The following is a 27122-nucleotide window of genomic DNA, read 5'->3' on the forward strand; positions in this document are numbered from 1 at the left end:
TATTTCTCATGTTATTCCCTGTTTTTTTTATAATTACCTTGTACATATTTGCAATTGTCTCATTTGTAACATCTTTGTAAAATATTTTGATAAAGCACTGCCTACTGTTATGACCCCAATGGCAGAGGGTCTCAGAAATAATTACTAAGTCTGCAAACACTAAAAACCAGCTCATAGGGCAGTGGTAACTGAGCTGACCATATATCTAATCCTAGCACCACAAATAGCAGCAGCCGGGGAACGTGCCTACGTTGGTTCTAGACGTCTCGCGCCAGCCGGAGAACTAACTAACCCTAGAAGGGAAAAGAAAGACCATTCTTGCCTCCAGAGAAAAGACCCCAAAAGTTGGATACAAGCCCCCAACAAATAATAACGGTGAGGTAAGAGGAAAAGACAAACGTAAGAATGAGCTAGGTATTTAGCAAAGAGAGGCCCACTAGCTAATAGCAGAATATAGTAAGATGACTTATATGGTCAGCAAAAACCCTATCAAAATATCCACGCTGGATATTCAAGAACCCCCGAACCGTCTAACGGCCCGGGGGGAGAACACCAGCCCCCTAGAGCTTCCAGCAAAGTCAGGAATCACATTTAGTACAAGCTGGACAAAAATAAGAGCAAAGCAAATAACCAAAAAACAAAGAAGCAGGACTTAGCTTAATTTAGCACGAACCAGGACCAGCAGACAGGAGCAAACAGAAAGGATCTGATTACAACGATGCCAGGCACTGGACTAAGGATCCAGGAAGCTTATATAGCAACACCCCTGGACTAACGACCCAGGTGGGTGCCAAACTGAGGAAAGACAATCCCAGAGTCATATCACAAGTAACCACAAGAGGGAGCCAAAAAGTCTAATTCACAACAGTACCCCCCCCCCTTAAGGAGGGGTCACCGAACCCTCACCAAGACCACCAGGGCGATCAGGATGAGCAGCGTGAAAGGCACAAACTAAATCGGCCGCATGCACATCAGAAGCAACCACCCAGGAATTATCCTCCTGACCATAGCCCTTCCACTTGACCAGATACTGAAGCCTCCGTCTGGAGAGACGAGAATCCAAGCGAAAGGACACAGGATTAAGGATTTCCAATATCTTGTAAGGACCGATGAAGCAAGGCTTAAATTTAGGAGAGGAGACCTTCATAGGAACAAATCGAGAAGACAGCCATACCAAATCCCCAACACGAAGTCGGGGACCCACACCGCGGCGGCGGTTGGCAAAACGCTGAGCCTTCTCCTGTGACAACTTTAAGTTGTCCACCACATGATTCCAGATCTGCTGCAACCTATCCACCACAGAATCTACCCCAGGACAGTCAGAAGGCTCCACATGTCCCGAGGAAAAACGAGGATGGAAACCAGAGTTGCAGAAAAATGGCGAAACCAAAGTAACGGAACTAGCCCGATTATTAAGGGCAAACTCAGCCAACGGCAAGAAGGTCACCCAATCATCCTGATCTGCCGAAACAAAACACCTCAAATAAGCCTCCAGAGTCTGATTAGTTCGCTCCGTTTGTCCATTAGTCTGAGGATGAAAGGCAGACGAAAACGACAAATCAATGCCCATCCTAGCACAAAAGGATCGCCAGAACCTGGAAACAAACTGGGATCCTCTGTCAGACACAATATTCTCAGGAATGCCATGTAAACGAACCACATTCTGAAAGAACACAGGAACCAGATCGGAAGAGGAAGGCAGCTTAGGCAAAGGCACCAAATGGACCATTTTAGAAAAGCGATCACATACCACCCAGATGACAGACATGCCCTGAGACACCGGGAGATCTGAAATGAAATCCATGGAAATGTGTGTCCAAGGCCTCTTCGGGACAGGCAAGGGCAAGAGCAACCCGCTGGCACGAGAACAGCAAGGCTTAGCTCGAGCACAAGTCCCACAGGACTGCACAAATGACCGCACATCCCGTGACAAGGAAGGCCACCAAAAGGACCTAGCCACCAGATCTCTGGTGCCAAAAATTCCCGGATGCCCTGCCAACACCGAGGAATGAACCTCGGAAATGACTCTGCTGGTCCACTTATCAGGAACAAACAGTCTGTCAGGTGGACAAGAGTCAGGTCTACCAGCCTGAAATCTCTGCAACACACGTCGCAAATCAGGAGAAATGGCCGACAAGATAACTCCCTCTTTAAGAATACCAACTGGTTCTGCGACTCCAGGAGAGTCAGGCACAAAGCTCCTTGAAAGAGCATCAGCCTTCACATTCTTTGAACCTGGTAAATACGAGACCACAAAGTCAAAACGGGAGAAAAACAATGACCAGCGGGCCTGTCTAGGATTCAGGCGTTTCGCAGACTCGAGATACATCAAATTTTTGTGATCAGTCAAGACCACCACACGATGCTTACCACCCTCGAGCCAATGACGCCACTCCTCTACTCCTTCGGAGGTTCCTGAGTATTTGTCTGATTATCAGGATGTATTCAGCGAGTCCAGGTCCAGTGCTCTGCCTCCTCATAGGGACTGTGACTGCGCCATAGATTTGATTCCAGGTAGTAAATTTCCTAAGGAGTAGAGGAAGCAATAGACACCGGCGGGGAATCAGCATGAATTCCCTGACAGCCCCAACTTGACACAGACATTGCCTTCCAATCCAAGACTGGATTGTGGGTCTGTAACCATGACAGACCCAAAACGACCAAATCATGCATTTTATGCAGAACAAGAAAACGAATCACCTCCCGATGTTCAGGAGTCATGCACATGGTTACCTGCGTCCAAAACTGCGGTTTATTTTCCGCCAATGGCGTAGCATCAATACCTCTAAGAGGAATAGGATTTACCAACGGTTCAAGAACAAAACCACAGCGCTTGGCAAATGACAGATCCATAAGACTCAGGGCAGCACATGAATCCACAAACACCATAACAGGGTAAGAAGACAATGAGCAAATTAAAGTCACAGACAAAATAAATTTAGGTTGCAAATTACCAATGGCGACAGGACTAACAACCCTTGTTAGGCGTTTAGAGCATGCTGATATAACATGTGTAGAATCACCACAGTAAAAACACAACCCATTCTGACGTCTATGATTTTTCCGCTCATTTCTAGTCTGAATTCTATCACATTGCATTAAATCAGGTGTTTGTTCAGACAACACCACCAGAGGATTAGCGGTTTTGCGCTCCCACAAACGCCGATCAATCTGAATAGCCAGCGCCATGGAATCATTCAGACTTGTAGGAATGGAGAAACCCACCATCACATTCTTAATGGCTTCAGAAAGGCCATTTCTGAAATTTGCGGCCAGAGCACACTCATTCCACTGAGTAAGCACGGACCATTTCCGAAATTTTTAGGTTCAGACATTGGACTACTGGTAACAAAATCTTGTATGCCCTGCACACGAGCAGCAAGCTGGTCTACACTTGTAATCAAGGTCTGGACATTCATGTCTGCAGCAAGCACAAGCCACTCAGAGGTAAAGGGGAGGAAGAGAGGGAAAAAAAAAAAAAAAAACCTCAGAATTTCCTTTCTTATCATCCCACTTCTGCAATGCATTAAACATTCAATGTAGGCCTGGCATACTGTTATGACCCCAATGGCAGAGGGTCTCAGAAATAATTACTAAGTCTGCAAACACTAAAAACCAGCTCATAGGGCAGTGGTAACTGAGCTGACCATATATCTAATCCTAGCACCACAAATAGCAGCAGCCGGGGAACGTGCCTACGTTGGTTCTAGACATCTCGTGCCAGCCGGAGAACTAACTAACCCTAGAAGGGAAAAGAAAGACCATTCTTGCCTCCAGAGAAAAGACCCCAAAAGTTGGATACAAGCCCCCAACAAATAATAACGGTGAGGTAAGAGGAAAAGACAAACGTAAGAATGAGCTAGGTATTTAGCAAAGAGAGGCCCACTAGCTAATAGCAGAATATAGTAAGATGACTTATATGGTCAGCAAAAACCCTATCAAAATATCCACGCTGGATATTCAAGAACCCCCAAACCGTCTAACGGCCCGGGGGGAGAACACCAGCCCCCTAGAGCTTCCAGCAAAGTCAGGAATCACATTTAGTACAAGCTGGACAAAAATAAGAGCAAAGCAAATAACCAAAAAACAAAGAAGCAGGACTTAGCTTAATTTAGCACGAACCAGGACCAGCAGACAGGAGCAAACAGAAAGGATCTGATTACAACGATGCCAGGCACTGGACTAAGGATCCAGGAAGCTTATATAGCAACACCCCTGGACTAACGACCCAGGTGGGTGCCAAACTGAGGAAAGACAATCCCAGAGTCATATCACAAGTAACCACAAGAGGGAGCCAAAAAGTCTAATTCACAACAGCCTACATTTTGTGGGGTATATTAGTTCATGCCAGTTCTTTCTCCATGCTCTAAAAACGTACCCTAAGTCTTCCTGAAGGGAATATTCGCTACTGTTTTGGGTTAGCTTCGGACCCGTTTAATCGAAGCTGGTGGCAGTAATACCGTGTATTGTGCAGGCCTTTGGGTGTCACTGTAGCGACTGCGGCTTGATAATTATTGTTCCTGCCTGAGCGGGAGTAGTATCGCGTCGCTGCAGCGTGCCCAATAGCCAGTACAAAGCAGGCAGCCTTTCTGGCGACTAATTACCCTAGGTGCAGTACCTAATCTGACCTGACAGTAAGGGGGGCGCCAGAGAGCTGCAAGGTTTAAGTGGAACTGTAAGCGGGATACACAAAAATCTGCAGTTCGTGGTATATTGAAGAGCAGTGGGATACCTAAAATAAGCCCCTGCTGTACACTAAGAGGTCCCTAGCCTTGTGTGTGTTTTTTCATCACATTGTGGCAGTGGAGGGATAACTAAGATAAGCCCCCCTGCACATGTGATAGCCGTCTGTTGGTCTAAAGTCACCCCAATCCGTGACATATTGGTGACAGTGGTCAGGAATCCCTGTGGATTTCGTGACCAATTGGTGGCAGCGGCTAAGGGATCGTGACAACTGGTGACAGTCATGGTGTGAGTCGTGACAATTGGCAAGGCGGTGGGATATTAGAGCATTAGTGATTTGGTTTGAGCAATCATTCCTCTCACTAAAAACTTGCAGAAAGTTCTTGCGAGGACTCTGCGCAAATAAGTTTGGAGAACGAACTCAGTGTTTATTAGTTGTGAGACAATTGTGTACTGGTAATTATCCCCTCCCTTTCTCTTCGTTTTTCTATCCTATCTTTTATTTGGCAACCATGGTTGGGCTGGGAGAAGCCTTTTATGAACAGCAGACCAGAGACACCCTTGTTGCCTTATGCAAGTCACAGCACATTGACTATGCAAGCAAAAACAAAAGTGAACTGGTCGCAGCCCTGATGCAATGGGAAGCCGCTCTAGACCACTCACAGAGCCCAGAAGCCGCAGATGCCAGCACCAGCGAACATGGTGCTGCAGCAGAGGTCCAACCACTGAATGCTCGCTCTGTTAGCAATCCGGGCGAATTGGACCCCCACCTGCAGGCGGCCTTGAAAGAATTCCCCACTGACGACCATGAGGGACGTCGGCAGCTGATTCAGCAATACCGACAGGAGGCCGAGGCCCGAGCCGAGCGAGAGGCCCAGGCCCAGCGAGCCGAGCGAGAGGCCCAGCGGGAGGCTGAGAGAGCCGAGCGAGAGGCCCAGCGAGCCGAGCGAGAGGCACAAGCGGAGCGGGAGTACCAACTGCAGTTAGCCCGACTGCAAATGCAGGGGTCGTCCCAGTCCAGCCGTGAGCCCAGCAGCGCTCAGATACCGAAGCCCCGGCCCGACCACTTTCCTGTTATGGAAAAGGATGGGGACTTGGACACTTTTCTGCGGGCATTTGAGAAAGCCTGCAGACAGTACCAGCTGCCTACACAAGAATGGGCATGATACCTGACACCAGGGCTGAGAGGCAAAGCTCTGGAGGCGTTTGCTGCCCTCCCTCAAGAACAAGATGGTGACTATGAGGCCATCAAGCAGGCCCTCATAGCCAAGCACCAGTTTACACCCGAGGTGTACCGTAAGAAATTCCGGACCCTCCAACGTGGCCCACACGACAGTTACAGTGATGTGGTGCATGGACTGGGGACCCACTTTGACCAGTGGACCCAAGGACTGTCAGTGACCACCTTTGCACAGCTGCGAGACCTGATGATCAAAGACCAGTTCTTCCATCTTTGCCCAGCTGAGGTGCGACAGTTCGTGATGGACAGAGAACCCAAAGACGTGACGAAAGCAGCGCAGATTGCCGATGCCTATGAGGCCAACCGTAGATCGGAAGTGCGGAAGCCAGTCACCACCAGCTGGAGAGGGGGTAAGCCTGCAACCAACGCCAGTACCCCTGCCAGCCAACACACCAGAGGTCCTGTCCCCATGGCCAACAACACCAGACCTACCACCGAACTTCGCCAGTGTTACCACTGCAGGCAGCCTGGTCATATCAGTCCCCAGTGTCCAGTCAAGCAGAAGAACCCCTCAGCCTAGGCCCCAGGGCCTAATGCAGCAGTTCTTTTGGTGCGTGGTGTGGTTGGGAGGGTGTGTGACAACGTACAGCACGTCACTGTGGGAGGTCATGTTGCTACAGGCCTCAAGGACACCGGGGCTGAACGAACCCTCATCCGACCCGAACTGGCGGCCCCTGAAGTAATCATTCCGGGGAAAACCCTAACTGTCACGGGGATTGGGGGCATCAGCTGTCCCTTGCCAATGGCCCGGGTTTACATTGATTGGGGTGCTGGGAGCGGGGTGAAGGAAGTGGGGCTGTCTGATAATTTGCCCACTGATGTTTTGTTGGGGACTGATTTGGGGAGGTTGGCTGCATACTACGACGTTGACACCCCTCCCCAATCTACTAATGAGGGTAACGTTAACCCTGATTATGAGGATGATGATGATGATGGGAAATCGCATGTGTTACCTGACCATGCTTTATCTTGTAATGATGCATCTGATAACCCTTTTTTCCCTAGGATTGATGGTGAAAATGTTGTACCTGTGCCAACTGTACCTGATAATGATGTTTCTGTGAAAGTTGATGTGTCCGTAGGTACAGGAGTGCTCAGCCACGTCGCTCTGCGGAGTGAGACGGCTGAGGAACCCCTAGCAGGGGCAAGTGTCGGTGCTACAGGAAATGGGGAGATTCATGGGAACCGTGAGGAAGGTGATGCCATGCAATTGACCAGTGCCACCGAGGAAGGTAACTGGCCCATAAGTAGCAATGCTCCTGAGGTAATGGGGGTGGATGGGGAGGTAGAGCCCATAGCAGCGTCGGCTGATGGGTCTGTAGAAACCCCCGGGGAGACAGCCTACGTAGCTGCTGTCACCCGCAGTCAGAGTGCCCGGAACGCAGATAACTGTCTGCCTCCCGGACCCTCCTCAGTCATCAGTATGACTGAACCAGAGGTGGACCCAGAGCAGGTCCCAGAGGGCTCCCGTGGGGAAGGGACCCTGACATCGCTTCTGGCTTCCCCTAGCCAGGAGTTTCAGGCCGCTCTGCACACGGATGCGAGCCTAGAGAGTTTGAGACAACTCGCCGGGATGCGCTTCTCCGAGGCTGATAAGGAGAAGGTGTTCTGGGAAGGAGGAAGGTTGTACCGGGAGACAGTACCCGGAGAATCACAAAAGGAGTGGTTGAGGGAAAGACAGCTGGTCGTCCCGCAGCAATTCCGGGGTGAGTTGTTGCGGATTGCCCATGAGATCCCGCTAGCTGGACACTTGGGGATCAGCAAAACAAAGGCCCGGCTGTCTCAACACTTCTATTGGCCTAAGATGGGGACAGATGTGTCAAACTACTGCCGCTCCTGTGTCACCTGTCAAAGAGTGGGGAAGGCGGGTCCTGCTCTTAAGGCTCCCCTGATCCCTTTGCCAGTGATAGAGGAGCCTTTCCAGAGGATCGCGGTGGACATTGTGGGCCTGCTGGCCGTCCCCAGCAGCTCTGGAAAGCGATATATTCTTACTGTGGTAGACTACACTACCCGGTACCCAGAGGCAGTAGCTCTGTCTTCAACTAGGGCAGATAAGGTGGCGGATGCCCTGTTGGCCATCTTTTCACATGTAGGATTTCCCAGGGAAATGATTACTGATCAAGGGACCCAGTTTATGTCTCGCCTAATGGAGGCTCTCTGTAAGAAAATGCAGGTGAAGCACCTGGTATCGAGTGCGTATCACCCACAGACCAATGGCTTGTGTGAACGCTTCAATGGTACCCTCAAACAGATGCTACGCATGCTGGTTGAGACACAAGGGCGCGACTGGGAGCGGTACCTCCCACACCTGCTATTCGCTTACCGAGAGGTTCCGCAAGCCTCGACGGGGTTCTCCCCCTTCGAGCTCCTGTACGGCAGGCGAGTCCGGGGACCCCTTGGGTTGGTAAGAGAATCCTGGGAAGAGGAGCCGAACCCTTCTGAAGTGTCCATAGTGGAGTATGTCATGCGCTTCCGGGACAAGATGCAGACCTTGACGCAGTTGGTGCATGACAACATGACGCAGGCTCAGGCTGATCAGAAGCACTGGTACGACCAGAACGCCCGGGAGCGGACCTACTACGTGGGTCAAAAGGTGTGGGTGCTGGTCCCCGTACCAATGGATAAGCTTCAGGCAGCCTGGGAGGGCCCGTACGTCGTCCACCAACAGCTCAACCCGGTCACCTACGTGGTCACGCTTGACCACGCTCGGGGTAGGCGAAAGGCCTTTCACGTCAACATGATGAAGGCTCATCATGAACGTGAACCTTTCTTCCTACCGGTCTGCAGCTTACCCGAAGACGGGGAGGAAGACACCCTCCTGGACATGCTGGCCCAAGCCAAGGCCAATGGGTCCATTGAGGACGTGGAGGTAAGCGCCTCGCTAGATGAACCACAGCGGTTGCAGTTGCAAACCACACTGGAACCCTTCCGGGTCGTGTTCTCCAACCGACCTGGGAGGACGGAGTTAGCCGTCCACGAGGTGGACACCGGGAATCACGCCCCACTACGGCGAACACCCTATCGAATCTCTGACCAGGTGCAGCAGATTATGCGCCAGGAGATCGATGAGATGTTACAGCTGGGGGTGATTCGACGGTCAAAGAGCGCATGGGCCTCACCTGTAGTTCTCGTGCCAAAGAAGGACCGGACCACCCGGTTCTGCGTGGACTACAGGGGGCTCAATGCCATTACAGCCTCTGACGCGCACCCGATGCCGCACATAGAGGAGCTGCTTGAGAAGTTAGCTGGCGCAAAGTACCTGACAATAATGGATCTGAGTCGAGGATACTGGCAGATTCCCCTGAGCCCCGAGGCACAGGAGAAGTCTGCCTTTATCACACCCTTTGGACTGTACGAGTCCACGGTCATGCCCTTCGGCATGAAGAATACCCCTGCCACTTTCCAGCGGATGGTCAATCTCCTGCTTCAGGGACTGGAGAAGTACGCAGTGGCGTACTTGGATGACATTGCCATCTTCAGTCCCTCCTGGGGGGAACACCTGCAGCATCTCGAGGAGGTGCTCAGGTGAATCCACCGAGCAGGACTGACTATCAAGCCGGGAAAGTGCCAGATGGGCATGAGTGAGGTCCACTACCTGGGGCACCGGGTAGGCGGAGGCACCCTGAAGCCAGAGCCTGAGAAAGTGGGCGCGATCGTGAACTGGCCCACTCCTGGGACCAAGAAACAGGTGATGTCCTTCCTGGGCACTGCAGGGTCTATAGGCGCTTTGTGCAGCACTATAGTAGCCTGGCAAAACCTTTGATGGACCTCACCAGGAAGAAGCTACCCCACATCGTCAACTGGACAGATGGCTGTGAGGGGGCCTTCCAGGCGTTGAAAACCGCACTGTGCAACGCCCCTGTGTTGAAAGCAGTCGACAGCAGTCGACCGTTCTTGGTACAGACTGATGCCAGCGAGTTTGGCCTTGGTGCTGTGCTCAGCCAGGTTGACTCGGAGGACCAAGAGCACCCCGTGTTGTACCTGAGCCGGAAACTTTTGCCGAGGGAAGTGGCCTACTCCACCATCGAAGAGTGCCTGGCCATAGTCTGGGCCCTGCAGCTCTTGCAGCCCTACTTGTACGGTCGCACCTTCACTGTGGTGACCGACCACAACCCTCTGTGCTGGCTAAGCACCATGTGTGGAACCAATGGCAGGTTGCTATGCTGGAGCCTTGCCCTTCAGCAATTTGACTTCACCATTAAACACAAAGCGGGCAAAGAGCATGGGAATGCAGACGGACTCTCCCACCAGGGTGAACCCATGGAGGTGCGCATGGAGGCATACCGAGAGGTTCTGCCGCCGTAGCGCACGCCAAAAGGGGGAGGTGTCACGATATGGTATGAAATATCATATAAGTTAGTTTCTCTGCCAGCACACATAGGGTGGGCAGTGACCCCCCCCTTCACTCTGTGTTCAGCCTGTCTTGTCAATGAGTGTACAAGTTTTATTGCTTCTAGCTGCAAATGCCTGACTTCAGCTCACAAGCCCGCATCCCCCCGCACCAAGGTATTTACGACCGGCATTTCCTGTAGTGGAAAGTGACCAGCTTAAACTGGATGAGAAACTTCTAGAATCCATGAAAGTTCTTTGTTTGGTTTTTGTAAGATATTAAGCAAACCATCTAAGTTAAGAGCACGAAACTACATATTCTTACTTCCACTCGGTGGACCTACCCATCACTCTAAACACGGGCGTCTAACTCCATCTGGTGAAGAAGTAGGGATTTCTCTGTAAATATGTATCCCAGACAGGGCATATTTGATCTCACTAGAATGCCAGTGATAATACGAGATGAATGCTGGGTATGGTAAGATTATGACATGTTCTGTAGCGAAGTTACGGGCATCAGATATATTTCATGCCCTGTTAGTAAAAAAGAAGAGGTAGGAGGGATTGGAAAAGCCAGCCCTTTCTGTGAGGTCACAGGCTGTAGGTTTTAAGTGCTGGCCGGCGTCCAAGAGGGGGAGATTTGAGTTTTTTACCTGAAGAGCCCAGAGTGCACGCCCTGATGCACTGGGATAGATGGAAAGTTCCCCTAGCCTGTTGCCTGCAATGCTTTGAACAACTGTAAGTGTTATTTCTCATGTTATTCCCTGTTTTTTTTATAATTACCTTGTACATATTTGCAATTGTCTCATTTGTAACATCTTTGTAAAATATTTTGATAAAGCACTGCCTACATTTTGTGGGGTATATTAGTTCATGCCAGTTCTTTCTCCATGCTCTAAAAACGTACCCTAAGTCTTCCTGAAGGGAATTTACGCTACTGTTTTGGGTTAGCTTCGGACCCGTTTAATCGAAGCTGGTGGCAGTAATACCGTGTACTGTGCAGGCCTTTGGGTGTCACTGTAGCGACTGCGGCTTGATAATTATTGTTCCTGCCTGAGCGGGAGTAGTATCGCGTCGCTGCAGCGTGCCCAATAGCCAGTACATAGCAGGCAGCCTTTCTGGCGACTAATTACCCTAGGTGCAGTACCTAATCTGACCTGACAGTAAGGGGGGCGCCAGAGAGCTGCAAGGTTTAAGTGGAACTGTAAGCGGGATACACAAAAATCCCTGCAGTTCGTGGTATATTGAAGAGCAGTGGGATACCTAAAATAAGCCCCTGCTGTACACTAAGAGGTCCCTAGCCTTGTATGTGTTTTTTCATCACATTGTGGCAGTGGAGGGATAACTAAGATAAGCCCCCCTGCACATGTGATAGCCGTCTGTTGGTCTAAAGTCACCCCAATCCGTGACATATTGGTGACAGTGGTCAGGAATCCCTGTGGATTTCGTGACCAATTGGTGGCAGCGGCTAAGGGATCGTGACAACTGGTGACAATCACGGTGTGAGTCGTGACACTTTATATGTAGTATATTTTACTGTTTCGTCAGCATGTTTTTTGCACTTGCACTTTAAATATGTCAGTCTATCTCCTTACTTACCTGTGGCTGCTGTTGAATCCATGTTACTATATCATTAATATTAGCACTTGGGCTTGGTTAGAGAACACTCATCTCTTCAGGATACATTTAGGGCCGTTCTTCAATGTGTTAGGTGGACACTTGTGCTTTGATTACTTTTTACATGTTTGTAATCACGTGCAAACACGCAACATGCCTCCTAACACCTATTCCAGAGGGTGTTTGTGCGCATTTATCCCACGTCTCTGGCTGGTTGCTTTACCTTGTGTCATCACCGCTGGTGAAGCTATAGGACTCTCATACTTCTCGTGGCGCTAAGGGGATTCGTTCTATGCTTTCTCCTGATGACACATTAATGAGCGTCGTCTCTACAGTCTTTGAATGCTGCGTTTTATTCCTCCATACTTACTAGACATATGTCTGATCGTCTCTGGATCGTGTACGTTACATGGACCATCTTGCATTCAAGATTTACTAGGAAAATGTGCATTTACATTTTCTATCTCTAAGGTTACGCTGAGATTCCGTTCACGCGGCTTTATATCTGCTTTTTACTGTGATTTTTGGAAAACAGGTTTGAAAGATTGTTGTCTAAATAAACTTTTTGATTTTATTTGGAGTGGTATTGCACTATACTGCTCTCCCAGGGGTTTCTATGTTACACAGGACTGTTATGATCCTAGTGGCAAAGATCGCAAGTTTGACTAGCTAAGTATCTAAACCGACGACCAGCTTTGGGGAAGTGGTATCTGGATTGACCGCAAACCTGAACCTATCCGCAAACAACTATAGGCAGCCGTGGAACGTTACCTGAAAATCCTAGACGTCTCTTCACGGCCTGAGAAACTACCTATTCCTAGAGGGAAAGTAAAGTCCTTACTTGCCTCAGAGGAATGACCCCAAAGATATAGAAAAGCCCCCCACAAATATTAACGGTGAGTTAAGGGGAAAGCACAAATGCAGAGATGAAATAGATTTAGCAAATGAGGCCCGCTAACACTAGATAGCAGAAAATAGGAAGGGAGCTGTGCGGTCAATAGAAAACCCTAAGCAAAATATCCACGCAGAGATTGCTCGAGCCCCCGCACCAACTAACGGTGCGGGGGAAGCAACTCCGTACCCCAGAGCTTACCAGCAGCAAGAACTCACATATTAGCTAGCTGGACTAAACTCATCATACACTGAAATAATATTGCAGACTGATGAGCAAAAAATAATCAAACAGAAACTTAGCTTCTCCAGAAGAGACTGAAAACGAAGATAATCAGGGGAGACCAGAATAGCACTGAATACATCGACAGCCGGCAACAAGTGGAGGTGAAGCAGAGCTAAATAGGAAACTCCCAAGTGCATAACGAGGCAGCTGATTCAGCCACAGATCCGCAGGGTAACAAACAAAGCCACCAGGGGGAGCCCAAAAACAAAACTCACACAATACCACCTGTGACCACAAGAGGGAGCCCGAAAACAGAGTTCACAACAGTACCCCCCCCTTGAGGAGGGGTCACCGAACCCTCATCAAAAACCCCCAGGGCGATCAGGGTGAGCCACATGGAAGGCACGAACCAAATCAGCCGCATGAACATCAGAGGCGACAACCCAGGAATTATCCTCCTGACCATAGCCCTTCCACTTTACCAAATACTGAAGCCTCCGTCTAGAAATACGAGAATCCAAGATCTTCTCCACCACGTATTCCAATTCTCCCTCAACCAGCACAGGGGCAGGAGGCTCAACCGAAGGAACCACAGGCACCACACACCTCCGCAACAACGACCGATGGAACACATTATGAATAGCAAACGATGCAGGGAGGTCCAAACGAAAAGACACAGGGTTAAGGACTTCCAAAATCTTATAAGGACCGATAAACCGAGGCTTGAACTTAGGAGAGGAGACCTTCATAGGAACAAAGCGAGAAGACAACCATACCAAGTCCCCAACGCGAAGTCGGGGACCCACACAGCGACGGCGGTTGGCAAAGCACTGAGCCTTCTCTTGTGACAGCTTCAAATTGTCCACCACATGATCCCAAATCTGATGCAACCTATCCACCACAAGATCCACTCCAGGACAGTCAGAAGGCTCCACCTGACCCGAGGAAAAACGAGGATGAAACCCCGAATTACAAAAAAAAGGCGAAACCAAAGTAGCAGAACTAGCCCGATTATTAAGGGCAAATTCGGCCAATGGCAAAAAAGCCACCCAGTCGTCCTGATCAGCAGAAACAAAACATCTTAAATAGGTTTCCAAGGTCTGATTAGTTCGCTCGGTCTGGCCATTCGTCTGAGGATGGAAGGCCAACAAAAAAGACAAATCAATGCCCATCTTAGCACAAAAGGTCTGCCAAAATCTAGACACAAACTGGGATCCTCTGTCGGAAACAATATTCTCGGGATCCCGTGCAAACGAACCACATTTTGAAAAAACAGCGGAACCAACTCGGAGGAGGAAGGCAACTTAGGCAAGGGCACCAAATGGACCATCTTAGAAAAACGATCACACACCACCCAGATGACAGACATTCTCTGAGAGACAGGGAGATCCGAAATAAAATCCATGGAAATGTGCGTCCAAGGCCTCTTTGGGACAGGCAAAGGTAACAGCAAACCACTGGCATGAGAACAGCAAGGCTTAGCCCGAGCACAAATTCCACAAGACTGCACAAAGGAACGCACATCCCGCGACAAGGAAGGCCACCAAAAGGACCTGGCCACCAAATCTCTGGTACCAAATATTCCAGGATGGCCTGCCAACACCGAAGAATGAACCTCGGAAATAACTCTGTTGGTCCATCTACCTGGGACAAACAGTCTCTCCGGTGGACAACGGTCAGGTCTATCCGCCTGAAACTCCTGCAGCACTCGTCGCAAATCTGGGGAGATGGCAGACAGAATCACCCCTTCTCTGAGGATACCAGCCGGCTCAGAATCTCCAGGAGAGTCAGGCACAAAACTCCTAGAAAGAGCATCAGCCTTCACATTCTTCGAACCAGGCAGGTACGAGACCACGAAATCAAAACGAGAGAAAAACAACGACCAACGAGCCTGTATAGGATTCAGCCGCTTGGCCGACTCGAGATAAATCAGATTTTTGTGATCAGTCAAGACCACCACACGATGCTTAGCTCCCTCGAGCCAATGTCGCCACTCCTCAAATGCCCACTTCATAGCCAACAACTCCCGATTACCGACATCATAATTTCGCTCGGCAGGCGAAAACTTTCTTGAAAAGAAAGCACATGGCTTCATCACAGAGCCATCAGAGCTTCTCTGCGACAAAACAGCCCCCGCTCCAATCTCAGAAGCATCAACCTCGACCTGGAAAGGAAGAGAGACATCTGGCTGACATAAGACCGGAGCCGAAGAAAACCGGCGCTTCAGCTCCCGAAAGGCCTCCACAGCCGCAGGAGACCAATTAGTAACATCAGAACCCTTCTTGGTCAAATCCGTTAAAGGCTTAACAACACCAGAAAAATTAGCGATGAAACGACGGTAAAAATGAGCAAAACCCAAGAACTTCTGAAGACTCTTAACAGATGTAGGCTGAGTCCAGTCATGAATAGCCTGAACCTTGACTGGGTCCATCTCAATAGTAGAAGGGGAAAAAATGAAACCCAAAAAAGAAACCTTCTGGACTCCAAAAATACATTTTGAGCCCTTCACAAATAAAGCATTGGCACGCAGGACCTGAAACACCATCCTGACCTGCTTAACATGGGACTCCCAATCATCAGAAAAAAACAGAATATCATCCAGATACATAATCATAAATTTATCCAGATACTCGCGGAAGATGTCGTGCATGAAGGACTGAAAGACAGAAGGAGCGTTAGAAAGTCCAAAAGGCATCACCAAGTACTCGAAATGGCCTTCGGGCGTATTAAATGCAGTTTTCCATTCATCATCCTGTTTTATACGCACAAGGTTATACGCACCACGAAGATCTATCTTGGTGAACCAACTAGACCCCCTAATGCGAGCAAACAGATCAGATAACAATGGCAAAGGATACTGAAATTTGACCGTGATTTTATTTAGAAGGCGATAATCAATACAAGGTCTCAGGGAACCATCCTTCTTAGCCACAAAAAAGAATCCCGCACCCAGAGGGGAGGAGGAGGGGCGAATAAGTCCTTTCTCCAAAGACTCCTTTATATAACTCCGCATAGCAGCATGCTCCGGCACTGACAAATTGAAAAGTCGTCCCTTAGGAAACTTACTACCAGGAATCAAGTTTATAGCACAATCACAATCCCTATGAGGAGGTAGAGAACTGAGTTTGGGCTCATCAAATACATCCTGGTAGTCCGACAAAAACGCAGGGACCTCAGAAGGAGTGGATGAAGCAATTGACACCACAGGAGCGTCGCCATGAATTCCCTGGCAACCCCAACTTGACACAGACATTGCTTTCCAATCCAGGACTGGATTATGAGTCTGCAACCATGGCAGACCCAACACGACAACATCATGCAAATTATGCAGAACAAGAAAGCGGATCACCTCCTGATGAACAGGAGTCATGCACATGGTCACTTGCGTCCAGTACTGAGGTTTATTCATAGCCAATGGTGTAGCATCAATACCCCTTAGTGGAATAGGGAATTTTAAAGGCTCCAAAACAAAACCACAGTGCCGGGCAAATGACAAATCCATCAGGCTCAGGGCAGCACCTGAATCTACAAAAGCCATAACCGGGTAAGATGACAGGGAACAAATCAGGGTAACAGACAAAATGAACTTAGGCTGTAAAGTACCGATGGTGACAGATTTATCAATCTTTTTTGTGCGTTTAGAGCATGCTGAGATAACATGAGCTGAGTCACCACAATAAAAGCACAACCCATTTTGCCGTCTATAATTTTGCCGTTCACTTCTGGTCAGAATTCTATCACATTGCATAGACTCAGGTGTCTGTTCAGAAGACACCGCCAAATGGTGCGCAGGTTTGCGCTACCGCAAACGCCGATCAATCTGAATGGCCAGAGTCATTGACTCATTCAGACCTGCAGGCGTAGGGAACCCCACCATGACATTCTTAATGGCTTCAGAAAGACCCTTTCTGAAATTTGCAGCCAGGGCACACTCATTCCATTGAGTAAGCACCGACCATTTCCGAAATTTCTGGCAGTACACCTCTGCTTCATCTTGCCCCTGCGAGAGGGCCAATAACGCCTTTTCAGCCTGGTTCTCAAGATTAGGTTCCTCATAGAGCAATCCAAGGGCCAGAAAAAACGCATCCACACTGAGCAATGCAGGATCCCCTGGCGCCAATGCGAAGGCCCAATCTTGAGGGTCGCCGCGCAAGAAAGAAATAATAATCTTAACTTGCTGAACGGAATCACCAGAGGAACAAGGTTTCAAAGAAAGAAACAATTTACAATTGTTCTTAAAATTCAGGAACCTAGATCTATCTCCAGAAAACAACTCTGGAATAGGTATTCTAGGCTCTAACATAGGACTGTGAACAACAAAATCCTGAATACTTTGTACCCTTGCAGCAAGATGATCTACACTGGAGGCCAAACTCTGGATATCCATGTCAGCAGCTGAACTCAGAGCCACACCAAGATTAAGAGGAGGAGAGAAGCTAGCCACAGCAGCTAGACACACGGCAACAACAACAACAAAAAAAAAAGTCCTCAAGGCTTCTCTTCTCCTGCTTCTGCCATGCAATTAACACTTTATGGGCCGGCTGTACTGTTATGATCCTAGTGGCAAGGATCGCAAGTTTGACTAGCTAAGTAACTAAACCGACGACCAGCTTTGGGGAAGTGGTATCTGGATTGACCGCAAACCTGAACCTATCCGCAAACAAGTATAGGCAGCCGTGGAACGTTACCTGAAAATCCTAGACGTCTCTTCACGGCCTGAGAAACTGACTATTCCTAGAGGGAAAGTAAAGTCCTTACTTGCCTCAGAGAAATGACCCCAAAGATATAGAAAAGCCCCCCACAAATATTAACGGTGAGTTAAGGGGAAAGCACAAACTCAGAGATTAAATAGATTTAGCAAATGAGGCCCGCTAACACTAGATAGCAGAAAATAGGAAGGGAGCTGTGCGGTCAATAGAAAACCCTAAGCAAAATATCCACGCAGAGATCGCTCGAGCCCCCGCACCAACTAACGGTGCGGGGAAAGCAACTCCGTACCCCAGAGCTTACCAGCAGCAAGAACTCACATATTAGCTAGCTGGACTAAACTCATCATACACTGAAATAATATTGCAGACTGATGAGCAAAAAATAATCAAACAGAAACTTTGCTTCTCCAGAAGAGACTGAAAACGAAGATAATCAGGGGAGACCAGAATAGCACTGAATACGTCGACAGCCGGCAACAAGTGGAGGTGAAGCAGAGCTAAATAGGAAACTCCCTAGTGCATAACGAGGCAGCTGATCAGCCACAGATCCGCAGGATAACAAACAAAGCCACCAGGGGGAGCCCAAAAACAAAACTCACACAATACCACCTGTGACCACAAGAGGGAGCCCGAAAACAGAGTTCACAACACAGGACTCCCTGTTATGTTGTTTCTATAGCTACAACAAAGTCCTCTATTATAAACTATAAGCAACACTTTGACCTCCGTAATGAGCTATAACAACCATACTGTCCTCCCTTATTAAATATAACCACCATGCCATCTACCCTTGTTAACTACGAGCACCACACTGTCCTCCCTTATTAAATATAACCACCATGCCATCTAGCCTTGAGACCTACGAGCACCACACTGTCCTCCCTTATTAGATAAAACCAACATGTCATCTACCCTTGTGAACTAGGAGCACCACACTGTCCTCCCTTATTAAATATAACCACCATGCCATCTAGCCTTGAGACCTACGAGCACCACACTGTCCTCCCTTATTAGATAAAACCAACATGTCATCTACCCTTGTGAACTAGGAGCACCACACTGTCCTCCCTTATTAAATATAACCATCACATCATCTACCCTTGTGAACTACAAACGACACACTATCCTCCCTTATTAAATATAACCATCATGCCATCTACCCTTGTGAACTATAAACCCCACACTGCGCTCCCTTATGAATTATAACCGCCACACCGTCCTCCCTTGTGAACTATAATTATAGTCATTATAATCATAACACTGTCCTACCTTATTAAAGAGAACCTGTCAACATCAAAATGCAGACCAATCTGTTGGCAGCTTGTTATAGAGCAGGAGGACTTAAGTAGACTAATATATAGTTTTGAGTGAAAAGATTCAGTATAACCTGAGATTTAAACTTCTGCTCTTTCTGGGATTTATGGTCCAGTCGGCGGTCTTAACATTGACTGACAGATATTTGTGCATACACACTTATACAAAGAAAGCTGTCAATCACTGATAAAACTGCCCACTGGACAGAAAATCAGCTTAATTTAAGAAAAAACAATCTTTTCTCACAAAACGTTATATCTGTCTATCCAGCTCATTCTGCTCTATAACATGATGCCAACAGATTGGTATGTATTCTCGTGGTGACAGGTTCCCTTTATCTACAACCTGCTCACCTTCAGCACTAATTAGCTAAACCGCCACTGTCCTCCCATATGACATTACCACCAAACCATATGTCCTAATTAGCCTTAACCACATCTTTGTCCTTTATGAACTGTAACAGTTCTAGTCTTGTACATAGAGGCAGTATTATAGTAGTTATATTCTTGTACATAGGAGCAGTATTATAGTAGTTATATTCTTGTACATAGGAGGCAGTATTATATATTATAGTAGTTATATTCTTGTACATAGGGGCAGTATTATAGTAGTTATATTCTTGTACATAGGAGCAGTATTATAGTAGTTATATTCTTGTACATAGGAGGCAGTATTATATATTATAGTAGTTATATTCTTGTACATAGGGGCAGTATTATAGTAGTTATATTCTTGTACATAGGGGCAGTATTATAGTAGTTATATTCTTGTACATAGGGGCAGTATTATAGTAGTTATATTCTTGTACATAGGGGCAGTATTATAGTAGTTATATTCTTGTACATAGGGGCAGTATTATAGTAGTTATATTCTTGTACATAGGGGTAGTATTATAGTAGTTATATTCTTGTACATAGGGGCAGTATTATAGTAGTTATATTCTTGTACATAGGAGGAGTATTATAGTAGTTATATTCTTGTACATAGGGGTAGTATTATAGTAGTTATATTCTTGTACATAGGGGCAGTATTATAGTAGTTATATTCTTGTACATAGGGGGCAGTATTATAGTAGTTATATTCTTGTACATAGGAGCAGTATTATAGTAGTTATATTCCTGTACATAGGGGCAGTATTATAGTAGTTATATTCTTGTACATAGGAGCAGTATTATAGTAGTTATATTCTTGTACATAGGGGCAGTATTATAGTAGTTATATTCTTGTACATAGGAGCAGTATTATAGTAGTTATATTCCTGTACATAGGGGCAGTATTATAGTAGTTATATTCTTGTACATAGGAGCAGTATTATAGTAGTTATATTCTTGTACATAGGAGCAGTATTATAGTAGTTATATTCTTGTACATAGGGGCAGTATTATAGTAGTTATATTCTTGTACATAGGGGCAGTATTATAGTAGTTATATTCTTGTACATAGGGGCAGTATTATAGTAGTTATATTCTTGTATATAGGAGCAGTATTATAGTAGTTATATTCTTGTACATAGGGGCAGTATTATAGTAGTTATAGTCTTGTACATAGGGGGCAGTATTATAGTAGTTATATTCTTGTACATAGGAGCAGTATTATAGTAGTTATATTCTTGTACATAGGAGCAGTATTATAGTAGTTATATTCTTGTACATAGGGGCAGTATTATAGTAGTTATATTCTTGTACATAGGGAGCAGTATTATAGTAGTTATATTCTTGTACATAGGAGCAGTATTATAGTAGTTATATTCTTGTACATAGGGGCAGTATTATAGTAGTTATATTCTTGTACATAGGGGCAGTATTATAGTAGTTATATTCTTGTACATAGGGGCAGTATTATAGTAGTTATATTCTTGTACATAGGGGCAGTATTATAGTAGTTATATTCTTGTACATAGGAGCAGTATTATAGTAGTTATATTCTTGTACATAGGGGCAGTATTATAGTAGTTATATTCTTGTACATAGGGGCAGTATTATAGTAGTTATATTCTTGTACATAGGGGCAGTATTATAGTAGTTATATTCTTGTACATAGGAGCAGTAGTAGCATAGTTATATTCTTGTACATAGGGGCAGTATTATAGTAGTTATATTCTTGTACATAGGGGCAGTATTATAGTAGTTATATTCTTGTACATAGGGGCAGTATTATAGTAGCTATATTCCTGTACATGTGGCGGTATTATAGTATTAGATCGTTTATGTTGTGTTTCTGCTCCTTCTCGCTGCGGAGTTGATCAGTCAGTTCCTTTTTTTGTGGACCTGTCTGGACGTGCAGGTTACCGTACAGGAGAACATGTCTTTGTCTTGTCTCTTCCTCTCTGCCCGCACGTCGCCCTCCATTCCCGGCGGTCTCAGAGATGACTAATGTCTGACTCCTTCCGTTTCACGGTTTTCTCCTTCACCTTTCTTCCCCTCTATATTTACTTTTCCTCTCATTCTTTGCTTCTGTTTCTCTCCATTTTCAATATTCCTGATTGGATTGTCGAGGAGTCGCATGTTTCCTGCGTTTTGCCGTTTATTAGCGGTGTCCTCTGGGTGGCGCTATTTCGAGGGTAGTTTGTGCCCTTTTTGCATTTATAGTTCAGGGTAAGGAGCGGCAGAGAATGTGAGGAATGTGGCCGTGACCGATACTGAGCGCAACAAGGCGAGAAGGTGCGAAATAAGAGGAAATAAAGGAGACTGCAGCGAAACGAGTGGAGAGACGTCACTGCAGGTCTGCGGTGTGCGCGGATCTTACACCCAATGTCAGTGGTGGAGTCACCGCAGCACAGAGGATTTCAGCACCTCCAGGACTAATGGGCTGGGCACCACCGCAGCAGAAACGAGGTTTTATTTCTCTCGGCCCCGGAGAAGCCGATGTCGCACCGGTCGGGTCCCGTTCACACCCGGCGGCTGCACTGTACGATACGGCGCGCGCAGACATTTTTTCCTCGCATTTCCAGTTTTTGTGAAGGGGTCTGCGCCGATTTCTTTGGGGGTGATGAGAACGGGCGGATGTTGCCGCGGTGACAGCGACGCTCCAGTTTAGTGTCCGGGAAATTTTGTGCCATTTTTAACCCTTGAAATCACCAGAAGAGCAAAACGTCACCAGAGAACCCCGGGACCTGATGCACCCTCTGAACCCTTCACCTCCCGGACTGTTAACCCCCGACCTCCCAGGACTAATTCACCCAATGGATTAATAGGCGCCGTGAGAGGACGACCGCTGTTAACCTCTCGTCTCCCAGCTCCGATAAACCAACTGGGTCAATTACTAGCGGATTAACAGGAGCTCGGAGGCGACCAGCAGCCGTTAACCCACCGCCTGCCAGCTGCCGTTAACCCACCGCCTGCCAGCTCCCATTAACCCCCTGCCTGCCAGCTGCCGTTAACCCCCTGCCTGCCAGCTGCCGTTAACCCACCACCTGCCAGCTGCCGTTAACCCACCGCCTGCCAGCTCCCGTTAACCCCCTGCCTGCCAGCTGCCATTAACCCACTGCCTGCCAGCTGCCGTTAACCCACTGCCTGCCAGCTCCCATTAACCCACTGCTTGCCAGCTGCCGTTAACCCTTTCTCTCATTGCTCCCCTTAACCCATCGTGTCCCTGGAGGGCGATGAATGTTGCATGAAGTGAAGGAATTATTTTCAGCCCTGCGACCCCCGCTGATAACCAGTGTTCCCGTTATACTGGAGCACCAGGAAAGAAAAGAGTTTTAAAAATGCACTGCAGAGACTCTATCAATTCCAGGTCTTGGAGAGACAGCAGGGACCCCCTCCCCCGCGCCGCCCCCCGAGGACGGAGCCCCTGCACTCACCGGTCACTAGAGCTGTCACTGTCTCTGTAATACACCATTGTGGCCACCAGGTGGCGCCAGACACCAAACTGCGGCTTCTGGGATGGGCGTGGCCGTGTGAGCGGCTCATAGAGAACACTACAACTCCCAGGCGCCCAGAGAGCCGGAAGTGAGAGCGGAGCTTGCTGGGAGTTGTAGTTTATGACGTAGTGTCTATTCACGTTTATCTCCCGATTTGTGGACGTTTCTGTTCCCTCCTGGTTGTAAATGTCGCAGAGTCGCTGACACTTTCCATCCTCCTGGCGCAATATTTACACGTCAGTGATACATTGTTTCCGTTACTTTGTTTCACTCCTGAGTCCTGACCTGTAGATCTCACCGTCGCTCTTGTGTTTTTCTTCCTTTTTTTATGCGTTTATCAGGCAGTCGGAAATGGATGAAAAACGCTGCAGATAATGGACGCGACGCAGATCGGACAGAGACGTCGATGCTTTAAGAACCCAAGAAAAAAAATAATACCGCAACGTGTGGACGACGTTACATAGGGGAACGGAAAATGCTGCAAGTACTCGGCCCTGAGCTGCAATTTCGGCGTTTCCCTGTTTTTCCAAGTCGCTGAGATCTCAGGAGTCTCCACCGTGTACGAGCTGCCATCCCGCGCGTCACCACCAGAGGGCGCAGTCACCAAGGACAGAGGCGCTGTGCAGCCAGAACTGCAGAAAATCCATCATTATCCCGCGTGTCACCACCAGAGGGCGCAGTCACCAAGGACAGAGGCGCTGTGCAGCCAGAACTGCAGAAAATCCATCATTATCCCGCGTGTCACCACCAGAGGGCGCAGTCACCAAGGACAGAGGCGCTGTGCAGCCAGAACTGCAGAAAATCCATCATTATCCCCCGTGTCACCACCAGAGGGCGCAGTCACCAAGGACAGAGGCGCTGTGCAGCCAGAACTGCAGAAAATCCATCATTATCCCGCGTGTCACCACCAGAGGGCGCAGTCACCAAGGACAGAGGCGCTGTGCAGCCAGAACTGCAGAAAATCCATCATTATCCCGCGTGTCACCACCAGAGGGCGCAGTCACCGAGGACAAAGGCGCTGTGCAGCCAGAACTGCAGAAAATCCATCATTATCCCGCGTGTCACCACCAGAGGGCGCAGACACCGAGGACAGAGGCGCTGTGCAGCCAGAACTGCAGAAAATCCATCATTATCCCGCGTGTCACCACCAGAGGGCGCAGACACCAAGGACAGAGGCGCTGTGCAGCCAGAACTGCAGAAAATCCATCATTATCCCGCGTGTCACCACCAGAGGGCGCAGTCACCAAGGACAGAGGCGCTGTGCAGCCAGAACTGCAGAAAATCCATCATTATCCCGCGTGTCACCACCAGAGGGCGCAGTCACCGAGGACAGAGGCGCTGTGCAGCCAGAACTGCAGAAAATCCATCATTATCCCGCGTGTCACCACCAGAGGGCGCAGTCACTAAGGACAGAGGCGCTGTGCAGCCAGAACTGCAGAAAATCTATCATTATCCCACGTGTCACCACCAGAGGGCGCAGTCACTAAGGACAGAGGCGCTGTGCAGCCAGAACTGCAGAAAATCTATCATTATCCCGCGTGTCACCACCAGAGGGCGCAGACACCAAGGACAGAGGCGCTGTGCAGCCAGAACTGCAGAAAATCCATCATTATCCCGCGTGTCACCACCAGAGGGCGCAGACACCGAGGACAGAGGCGCTGTGCAGCCAGAACTGCAGAAAATCCATCATTATCCCGCGTGTCACCACCAGAGGGCGCAGTCACCAAGGACAGAGGCGCTGTGCAGCCAGAACTGCAGAAAATCCATCATTATACCGCGTGTCACCACCAGAGGGCGCAGTCACCGAGGACAGAGGCGCTGTGCAGCCAGAACTGCAGAAAATCCATCATTATCCCCCGTGTCACCACCAGAGGGCGCAGACACCAAGGACAGAGGCGCTGTGCAGCCAGAACTGCAGAAAATCCATCATTATCCCGCGTGTCACCACCAGAGGGCACAGTCACCAAGGACAGAGGCGCTGTGCAGCCAGAACTGCAGAAAATCCATCATTATCCCGCGTGTCACCACCAGAGGGCGCAGACACCAAGGACAGAGGCGCTGTGCAGCCAGAACTGCAGAAAATCCATCATTATCCCGCGTGTCACCACCAGAGGGCGCAGTCACCAAGGACAGAGGCGCTGTGCAGCCAGAACTGCAGAAAATCCATCATTATACCGCGTGTCACCACCAGAGGGCGCAGACACCGAGGACAGAGGCGCTGTGCAGCCAGAACTGCAGAAAATCCATCATTATCCCCCGTGTCACCACCAGAGGGCGCAGACACCGAGGACAGAGGCACTGTGCAGCCAGAACTGCAGAAAATCCATCATTATCCCGCGTGTCACCACCAGAGGGCGCAGACACCGAGGACAGAGGCGCTGTGCAGCCAGAACTGCAGAAAATCCATCATTATACCGCGTGTCACCACCAGAGGGCGCAGACACCAAGGACAGAGGCGCTGTGCAGCCAGAACTGCAGAAAATCCATCATTATCCCGCGTGTCACCACCAGAGGGCACAGTCACCAAGGACAGAGGCGCTGTGCAGCCAGAACTGCAGAAAATCCATCATTATCCCGCGTGTCACCACCAGAGGGCGCAGACACCAAGGACAGAGGCGCTGTGCAGCCAGAACTGCAGAAAATCCATCATTATCCCGCGTGTCACCACCAGAGGGCGCAGTCACCAAGGACAGAGGCGCTGTGCAGCCAGAACTGCAGAAAATCCATCATTATCCCACGTGTCACCACCAGAGGGCGCAGTCACCAAGGACAGAGGCGCTGTGCAGCCAGAACTGCAGAAAATCCATCATTATACCGCGTATCACCACCAGAGGGCGCAGTCACCAAGGACAGAGGCGCTGTGCAGCCAGAACTGCAGAAAATCCATCATTATCCCGCGTGTCACCACCAGAGGGCGCAGACACCAAGGACAGAGGCGCTGTGCAGCCAGAACTGCAGAAAATCCATCATTATCCCGCGTGTCACCACCAGAGGGCGCAGTCACCAAGGACAGAGGCGCTGTGCAGCCAGAACTGCAGAAAATCCATCATTATCCCGCGTGTCACCACCAGAGGGCGCAGTCACCAAGGACAGAGGCGCTGTGCAGCCAGAACTGCAGAAAATCCATCATTATCCCGCGTGTCACCACCAGAGGGCGCAGTCACCGAGGACAGAGGCGCTGTGCAGCCAGAACTGCAGAAAATCCATCATTATACCGCGTGTCACCACCAGAGGGCGCAGACACCAAGGACAGAGGCGCTGTGCAGCCAGAACTGCAGAAAATCCATCATTATCCCGCGTGTCACCACCAGAGGGCACAGTCACCAAGGACAGAGGCGCTGTGCAGCCAGAACTGCAGAAAATCCATCATTATCCCGCGTGTCACCACCAGAGGGCGCAGACACCAAGGACAGAGGCGCTGTGCAGCCAGAACTGCAGAAAATCCATCATTATCCCGCGTGTCACCACCAGAGGGCGCAGTCACCAAGGACAGAGGCGCTGTGCAGCCAGAACTGCAGAAAATCCATCATTATACCGCGTATCACCACCAGAGGGCGCAGTCACCAAGGACAGAGGCGCTGTGCAGCCAGAACTGCAGAAAATCCATCATTATCCCGCGTGTCACCACCAGAGGGCGCAGACACCAAGGACAGAGGCGCTGTGCAGCCAGAACTGCAGAAAATCCATCATTATCCCGCGTGTCACCACCAGAGGGCGCAGTCACCAAGGACAGAGGCGCTGTGCAGCCAGAACTGCAGAAAATCCATCATTATCCCGCGTGTCACCACCAGAGGGCGCAGTCACCAAGGACAGAGGCGCTGTGCAGCCAGAACTGCAGAAAATCCATCATTATACCGCGTGTCACCACCAGAGGGCGCAGTCACCAAGGACAGAGGCGCTGTGCAGCCAGAACTGCAGAAAATCCATCATTATCCCGCGTGTCACCACCAGAGGGCGCAGACACCGAGGACAGAGGCGCTGTGCAGCCAGAACTGCAGAAAATCCATCATTATCCCGCGTGTCACCACCAGAGGGCGCAGTCACCAAGGACAGAGGCGCTGTGCAGCCAGAACTGCAGAAAATCCATCATTATCCCGCGTGTCACCACCAGAGAGCGCAGTCATCAAGGACAGAGGCGCTGTGCAGCCAGAACTGCAGAAAATCCATCATTATCCCGCGTGTCACCACCAGAGGGCGCAGTCACCAAGGACAGAGGCGCTGTGCAGCCAGAACTGCAGAAAATCCATCATT

The 27122-nt window shown here is 49.0% G+C and overlaps 1 protein-coding gene across 2 annotated transcripts in view; it reads right to left on the reverse strand.

Annotated features, from left to right (window-relative positions):
• The window catches only part of TBXAS1 (thromboxane A synthase 1), an 88279-nt gene extending 65341 nt beyond the window's left edge, over nucleotides 1–22938 (reverse strand). The window contains exon 1 of one of the 2 annotated variants that reach the window (XM_077267154.1): nucleotides 22812–22938. The gene's annotated coding sequence lies outside the window, so the exon portion shown is untranslated. The remainder of the gene's footprint in view (nucleotides 1–22811) is intronic. The other variant, XM_077267153.1, reaches the window with a different exon arrangement.
• Nucleotides 22939–27122: the final 4184 nt, after the last annotated feature.

Source organism: Ranitomeya variabilis, chromosome 5 (genome assembly GCF_051348905.1).
Source record: "Ranitomeya variabilis isolate aRanVar5 chromosome 5, aRanVar5.hap1, whole genome shotgun sequence".
Taxonomy (NCBI): Eukaryota; Metazoa; Chordata; class Amphibia; order Anura; family Dendrobatidae; genus Ranitomeya; species Ranitomeya variabilis.